The 8,823-nt window shown below is 37.4% G+C and overlaps 1 protein-coding gene across 1 annotated transcript in view; it reads right to left on the bottom strand.

Moving 5' to 3' along the window:
* The window catches only part of NLGN1 (neuroligin 1), a 457,546-nt gene extending 449,633 nt beyond the window's left edge, over positions 1–7,913 (bottom strand). The window contains exons 1-3 of the mRNA XM_039489407.1: positions 7,557–7,913; positions 5,792–6,033; positions 4,794–4,950 (exon numbers count right to left, since the gene is read on the bottom strand). The gene's annotated coding sequence lies outside the window, so the exon portion shown is untranslated. The remainder of the gene's footprint in view (positions 1–4,793; positions 4,951–5,791; positions 6,034–7,556) is intronic.
* Between the last annotated feature and the right edge of the window lie 910 nt (positions 7,914–8,823).

Below are 8,823 nucleotides of genomic sequence, written 5' to 3' on the forward strand. Positions count from 1 at the left end.
CAGAGGAGTTGGCTATGGCAGCTCTACACAACCTGAGGTAAGTTATTCCATCTGTAGGGCAGACCTGAGCTAGAGAACTAGCATATAGCTGCCCTAACGTAGCCCGTAAAGTACCCCATAACTTGTTCTCTTTCCACAAAGATTTGTGAAACTGTTGCACAAAATGTTCATGGAAAGTGAATACAAAAGGGACCTGAACACTTCCAAAGCGATTTCCTTTCAAAACGCAAACAAGTTTGCAAAGCATTGCAGCATTCATCCCGCTTCGACTGACATCCACCTCAAAGTATAACTGAAAAGCAAAAAGTTACTTCATGTTCACACACACACACACACACACCTAACCTAATGTTAGACCAAAACAAGAATGTTATAGGCAGGACAATACATGGCACTAAAAAAAAAAAAAAAAAAAAGTTATACTGCACCAGAGGGATATGTTGATTGCAAACATTATCGGGTAGGCTGAAAAGATATATTCTATTCTGGAGTTTGCTTTCTCTTCTCTAACATTTTTCATTGCTTGAAGAGAAGTTTGGTAACAAACATTTCGCATTTTCTTTCTATCTGATATTAGAGACCGAGACAAAATTCTGCTCCTGTGTACACAACTGTAGTCAGTGGGTTTGTATGGATTTAACTCAGAAAAGGAATGGTTCCTATATCTTTTTAAAGAAAATTATGTTTCTTCTATCTACATGAATTTAATGCATTGAAGTCTCTCAAACTGACAGCACTAGAGACTGAAGTCTGTATATACACACCCAAGAGATGTACACACCGGCTACAACAATGCATGCTTCCCCACACTGTCTTGCCAATATATCTCACCCTTAGAGTACACTTGCTTTAGAAAGAAATTCAGTATCCAAACCCATTCAAATCTTTGATCTCTGCTGAAACAGCCAACAACAATGGTGCCAAATGTTATGTTAGCTATTTTGATATGGTCACCTGCCCACCGGGAACTGATCCGAGACCACAAAGGTTATTCCACACAAGTCATCCCATAACTGTCTGATGGCAAGGATTTTCAGACAGGACTAGCTGTGATCAGATAGAACTCACTATTTAGAGGGGATTGGCTCCATCCCCTGAGCCATCCACTCCCCTTTATTTAACATTAGTTCTATATATGTAAACAATGCCATATGTTTTGTTTTAGATGCATAACAAATTAATATACAATGTTATATGTAATATACAGTCTATATACATATATCTTTTAGAAGCATAGTGTTAATAAATAGCTACGTTAAAACAAATGGATAAGACTAAAAAAGGGGCACGGATATTAAACTTGTTTTACATTTTTCAGCCCCATTATATATTTGTTCTTCCTATTAGTGGGAACATTTGCTAATTATATTATCAAGTGGTCTCTTTAAATACTTTTCAGCAACTTAGATTTACCAAGATAGGAAATTATGATCAGAAGTCTTGCTAATAAAAACTGTTTCTGAATGAGACATGCTTAAGTCTCATGGCATAGTGTCATTTACTTCTTATCTTCCATTTTCTGATATCAATAAATATTTTTTAAAATATTCCTACTTCTTAGCTAAAGTAATTGTTTATATTACCATAAGTTGGCTATTATGTTTAACATGTAGACTAGAACTGTCTGACATTTTGCTCAGTAAGTAGGCAATGAAAATGGTGATTTTACTCAGAACAGAAAGAATAGATAACTCTGTCACTTGTGTGTAAAGTTTAGACAGTTAAGTAATACAGATTTAAATTAAAAATGACAGATGCACTGGCTTGGAATATAATGGGTAGTGAAGTGAACCTTTATTCCTTTTAGCAGCTTATGGTTAACTCTTAAATGGACCAAGTATTATACTCAATTTGAATGCTACAACTATTCTGCAAAATACAATGTACAGTTGGTTACTATGTTCATACCAACAGTGTGCTTCTGGACACGAGAATTTTTTGGCTTGGTCTAGAAATTTAAATGATCTTGTTTTAATGATAGATCATGTGGGTGGGAAAATGCCCCAGATATTTCTCATGTGAGTTCTTTGATACAGAAGACTTCCTGTATATTGAAGATTACAGTTTATGTAATACTCTGCTGATGAACATTTTATGAAACATTCACATGCTCCACTATCTTAAATCAAATCTGATCAGTTTTACATTTCATTGTAGAATTCACAACTAGAGAGACCCAATCCTGCTCCCACTGAAATGACCCGAAGTTCTGTCATTGACTTCAATGGGTAAAAGATTAAGCACTAAAATGCGTACTAAAAACTTAGATGAATAATATATACTTTATGGCCAAATCTTGATTCAACAGGACTAATCCTGAGTAGATGAGCAGAATTTGACCCTTTATCGTTGCCCTTTAATATACGTTCATCAAATAACCCATGCTTGCACATCAAACATGTAGGAAACATACCAATTTCTGCATGTTTCTTATCTTTCAACATTAAGCATTTGAGATACACAGAGTCAAATACAATTGTCTGCCAAATTCTATAGCTTACTGGAGAACTCTGAAGGCAAAAAGGCTGGTATATGCAGAGTCTCTATATGGATTGTTCTTCCATCACAGCACCACACGGTATCACTACCCAAGCACTCCAAATCCATGTTTGTGGAGCTAGATCAATAGCTGTTTCAGTTCAGTACACAAATAAATACAGTGTATATATCTGTGCTACGCCAAAAAAGAAAACATTGATATCATTAGCCCAGAATCAGATCTCAGTTCCATCAATGCAACTGAGATCAGAATCAAGCGGATTTTGATTCTGTCTTTCTTCTTAAGATAAACATAAATACAACTTTGCTAAGCACAAAGCTGTCACCTCTAACTATAGTTCAGAACCTAGAGGAAGGGTTTTTTGTGTGCTATTGGCACACTTACAGCACTGTAGAATACACACTACATTTAGTATTAAATGGACCTATCATCTAGTTTAGGATTCCATTTACTGTGATGTATCATTCTGGTTTTTGATTCTACATCTGTAGCTGTAACTTCACTTGTATTTGCTCTAAAATGAATTTCATGCTTAGCTTGTTTTTCTTAATTAAACTTTCTTTAGCAGTCTCTAATATGTATATTATTAAAACTTATTAAGTCCTATTCATGCTTGCCTGTCACTTTTGACTTCACGTTCATATACTCAAGTGCTCCATTGCTTTATAAAAAGGAAGAAAACTAAATAATAAATATGAGAACTTGAACGTTTTATGTGTGTCAGTATGAGAAAGTGGCTGCAAGGCCCATAAGGTTTCACACAAAAAAACATTACAGCTAAAGCTAACTCGCTGACACATCTCTGATCTATAAAGTCTGCAGTAATGGCAGCAGTAAAGTGTTGTGGGGGAGAAATCTCCAGTCTGTGGCACATGAAATAGACATAGCAGAGACTATCTTTACTGTTGTAAAAAAATTAAAATAAAATTTCTCAAAAGCTTAGTGTATAATACTGTTAAACGTCTGCAGTGATTTACTCTTTCCATCTGACTTCCTGTTTAGCTCCTGTTACTTAGCTGGCTGTTCTGCTTTCCTTGTCCTTTGCTACCTGGGAGAAGATAGATACCTAATTAGGTTACAGAAACCTAGTCTCAGGTCTCCTTATGATCATGTTGGCCATGATTCCTGCAATAAGAAATACTTTGAAACCAGGATGCATCAGATTTCTCTGATGCAACAATTTCAGGACCTTATTCTCCTCTCACACGAGGCGTAAACTAAGAATAACTTCACTGACTTCAATGAAGTTACATTGGTGGGATTAAGAACTAAAAACATTTTGTTTTATATTGCACTATTCCTCTTAAATGTGATTGTTATTAAGTTACACACTATTACTAATATGTGGGTTAATCCTATGGGAAAGTAGCATTTTCCACTTTCAATTAAACAAATAAGTTTTTAAAAAAACATTAAAAAAATTACTAGAATTCAACTCCTGCAGCTTTCCATATAACCAGGCATGTAAATATTGAGCAGTTCTTTTCTAAATCACTTAAATGGACAATTCAATTATAAAGTGCAATGTCAACCTGTTTCTCTCATTAAGTCATTACAACCAGTTCAACAAGTATGCTAAGGCCATCTTTAGGAAGGTCCATTTTGGAACATTTTTAGGAAACACTAAAACAAAAAAACAAAAACAAACCTTCTGCACTTTACATTGATTGTTCAATTTAAAAAAAATTAACTTGAAATAGAGTTGTCTTGCCCCCGCCCACAAACTCTGTCCCCCTGCACCACTTCTGTGGTTTTAAATCACACTTTACCAATTTTAAAGATGGCTTTTCTTCCCTCTTTCTCTGAGAAACACCCAAGCAAACACTAATGGAAACTGACTAACAGATTCAGGGGCTACAGTGAAACTGACTATACAAAAAGCGTTATATACACACAAAGAAAAGAAACTTTAGAAGTGGGTAGGGTAATTCTCTAAACACTCTCATTCATAGTAACCTAACCTTTTACTTGTAACAACAGTGGCAAAAAATGTTTAGACATAAGTATTTGGCCAGATCCCCAACCAGTGTGAATTGTTGTGTGTCCATTTTCACTGATAATCCACCCCATGATTTTTATGTAGTGTCTCTTTAACATTCTTTATGTAAAAACTGATTATAGAGGGTGCACAGAAAAACAAAGCAAACCTAAGCAAATACACCCATTACATGTCTGCATGAAACATGACACACGGCATAGCCATTAATCAACCGATAATTATGAAAACATGTGGGTTTTCAGAAGCAGGTGCAAATACAAAGCTGAGTCACTAAGAAGTCAGCAGGATTCTCACCTGTAATACCAATAGCGATTGTGGGGAATTTAATGCCATCGCTTGTCACTAAAATTACAGGATGTGCTTTCAACGTGCAATGCTTCCTGAAGTTTTCCCAACTAGCTCCCTCTTTCACCATCCACTAACTTTCTGCCTCCCTTTGATACAAGCTCTTCTGCAAGAAATACCAATGCATCACAGTTAAAATGCATGTTCCCTTATATGTTCAAATGCATTTCTTCACAATATACATAAATGTAATATACTGATGTAAAAATACAAAAACATTTAATCTTCATTTTTGTCTTTTGACTATCTGCTACCCCTACAATTATAGGGATTTTTAGGATACTGGTAAGTAATGGACATAGTACTATATACAAGAACGGATTGCATTGCAATTATTCCTGCAGTACGTTTTAAAAATATCTTCTGCAACACTTTCTAATGAGCATCTGGCAATGTGTGGCCTTTTCATTATCCACTTTCAGAGAATGACTGTATTATGCTCATCATCCTTTTTCATTATTTAATTTTTAAATAGTTTCCTTCCGTGTGATTAAAAAAAACCCACAAATACAGATACAAACAAGTGATTCAAAGCAGGCCGGAGATCTACAATACAGATCTACATATGTATTAGTAGAGACTCTCTCTATTAGTAAAGAAAGGGATGTCTACAAACTAAATTCATCTCTCAGCTGCTGCTGCTTCTCTCTTCCCCCCACTCCATTCTAACAATAGTGTAGTGTGTGCTTGTGTATGAGTCAGTGGTTATGAAATATGCAAATTGATAAAAATAAAGTTAACACCATCCCCAAGTCTTCCATCCACTTTCAAATGAAAGTATCAAGTTCCTACTCTATCCTGCTCTTTGAATCGCTCTCCTCAATAGACTGCTCCACCTCCCGCCATATAATCCTGAGCATGCCCACTTTGTTAAGAGTCTTAACAGCCAGGATATTATCTTTTTTGCTAGGATGGGTAAAAATATCCCAAGTCAGTTTCAGCCCAACCTCCTTGTTCATTTCCACATAACAGTATGGTCATAAGCAGTCTGTATTGCCTTCACTAGCTTCCTTTGCTGCTTCCATGTGTCATCCAAAAGGGCGGTGTTCCACCAAATGCTGCTTCTCAGCACACTTAGCATGATTATGTTCAGGATCATCCTTCCTTCCAGTCACATTCTGCATGACATATCATAGAATAAGAGAATGCCTTTTTTCTTCATATGGATCTACATTTCCCTCTTCCGTTACTGCAAAAAAGCCGTTATTTTTGGAACATTACTTCAGTCTATTGCTTTCCTGTAAGAAAGCTGTGACATTCACCAAAGGTAGCGGAAGAGAGTAAACTTTATATCAGGGCAATAGTGTGGGGGGAAAAAAAAGTTAGAAAGCCAAAATTTTCAAAGGAGCCTAGAGTTAATCACCTAAATCCACATATAAAAATCAAAAGAAATGGATTGATTTTTCAGAGGTGCTTAGCCCACACAAATTTCACAAAAGCAGGCCACTTTAAATATGAATTTAGGAGCTCAGCTTTAGCTACCCAAATGTTAATATTACGGCCCATGTTTTTAGGTGTACATGTGGATAAGGTGAAAGGCCATCTTGCACCATTGATCAGGCTTGAGCTATTTCATGAGTATCCTTTATTTGAATTAAGCACCAAGAAAAAAAGAGGAAAAGGAAGTCTGAAGAGCTCAGTGTTCCTTGTTCACCAATAATCAAGGTCTAAATACACTGAAATACTCCTACTGTAAAACAAAAACAAAAAAACCAAGCAACCAGGAGTTTAGAGGTCCCTGAAAATTTGTTTTCAGTATGTTCACAAGTAAATGTCTAATGTGAATCACCTGTCCATACTTACTGGTACAGGCAGGTACCTCACATGCATCTGTATAAATGCAAATATCTTCAGTGGAAGGAAGGCACTGCCTGAAAAATGTTTGCTGAAATAACTTGCTTGAGTTCATGCTACAGGGAGCAGTTTCATTTCAAATTCATGAGACATTTAAGTGTGCTAAAAACATGGTATTTGATATTTATTGCAGGCACAAGGTGTGTCCATTTTATATGAATTCATGTTAATACCACAGTTTTTAAAACTAAAAAACAAACCAATTTTTTTTAAAAAAAATCAAACTAAAAATATAACCCCTAAAAAAGGTCACTAGATTGAGAAGGGGGAAAATGGTTTCTTCTGATCATGGCACCTGCTGCAAGAATGCCACAGTTTACTCAACCTGTGTTTTGTTTAAATAAAACAATTATTCTAATTTAATTGCTTTGGAACCATATGCACCCTCAAAATGATTTGTGATAAACACCCTTTCTCCTGATTCCAAGCTAACTTCTAGCTTTAATGAGAAGCCAATTAATATTAAGTAATCTGACTGATTAATTTTCATTAAACCTGCTGAAAATTGATTTTTCTTCAGCAAATCAAGATGAAGCTCTAGTGCATTTTCCAGTGGAAGAGGAAGAGGAAGAAGGAGTCCTGAACACCCAGGATTCAGATGCAAGAAGATGTCTGAAGGAAAAAAAAATCATCCTTCCATCAGGCACGGCAGCCTAGCAGGAGGCACTGTATTGTCCTGATGCATCAGAAATGCAACTCGGGGCTGCATGATGCACACAACAGTTCAGTGCATGGGCAAAAATGAAGCTGCAACATCTACTTATTTGAAGAGGGAGGGGGGAATAAAGTTAGCGCTTGCTGCATTAGGGAGAGCAATGCGTGCGTTTGCAAAGGAGAGGATCCAAACATAACGAGTACCCGATTTCTAGGTGATACGGCGCTGCCTTCTGTGCGTTTCTCTCTCTCTCTCTCTCTCTCTGTACGCGGCCAAATCCCCCTGCAAAGATTTCCCTCAAGCAGCAGCAGGGCAAACACTGGGGCGAACCCTGCATCCGGCTCCCTTCCAGGCATCGGGGCTTGCTCTTGTAAGTTACACAGGCAAGAAATCTACCAGATAGGAATCTTGCTGGCGAAGTTGCAGAAGCTAAAATGCCAGTCTCTTTGCACACAGGCACGAATGTTTTGTAAATCGTGGGAGAGGCAGACACTGGCCGTTTGGCAGCTGTGCAAAATGCCTATGAACTCACTATCCCTGCACCCCCAAGCAAAGACGCCCCTGATTGCATCCCCCTCTTATTGTAGCAGTAACAGATCCGCCCTCGCCCACCCCAATAACAGAAACAGAGATTTAACCCCTCATCAAACACTCACACAGACAGACAAGGGCACCACATTGATTCCCCCGCCCGCCCCCAAATAATTCAAGGGGTCAATTTCTATCACACCGCACTGCAAACACCACAACGTTGAAAAGCAGCAAAGTATTTACCAGTTCACAGGGGCTTTTTGCAATCACAGATAAACCTGTAATTCACTGGATTCGAGTCGTTATCCCTTTTTAAAGCAGCTGTAACCCCCGGGTTTTTAAATCATCCCCCGGACACTTCCAAATTGTATCGATTTATATAATTTTTTTTCCCTCGCCCAAGACGGGCGAAAAAATCCCCATCCGGAATTCATCATCCTGTGTAGCAAGCCACCTCCATTTAAATCCGACCATCAGGCAAGAAATAGAAATGATCAAACGTTACTTCTTTTCAGCTGCAATCAGATAATCCTACTAATCCAATAGATTTATCTCGATCTGAAATTGCCCTCCAGATGAATCCCCTTTGCTTGATGTCCAGTTGTGTGATTTCAGAGCACTGTTGGATGACTGAAGGAGGTTGTGTGTGTGTTTCTTTTCTTTTTCTTTTTTTTTTTAAATCTTTTTTGGATCCTGGATGCACTGCTCGCTAAAAAAAATGCCGAGAACCTTGGTTTTCCCCTATTATAGGTTTCAACTCCAAATTGCTGTTGGATGAAAAATAATACAAAGATACCCCTAGTGGTCACCAGCTGAATGGCACAAGATCTTACTCTAAAAGACAGCCATCTGCTTACATAAGTTCAATTTTAGGCGGCTGTTCAGGCTTCTTAATTAACCATGTCTCTGGACAGTGAATAACTTTAACAGTGCAAAGGC

Source organism: Mauremys reevesii, linkage group 9 (genome assembly GCF_016161935.1).
Source record: "Mauremys reevesii isolate NIE-2019 linkage group 9, ASM1616193v1, whole genome shotgun sequence".
In the NCBI taxonomy this organism is placed as follows: Eukaryota; Metazoa; Chordata; order Testudines; family Geoemydidae; genus Mauremys; species Mauremys reevesii.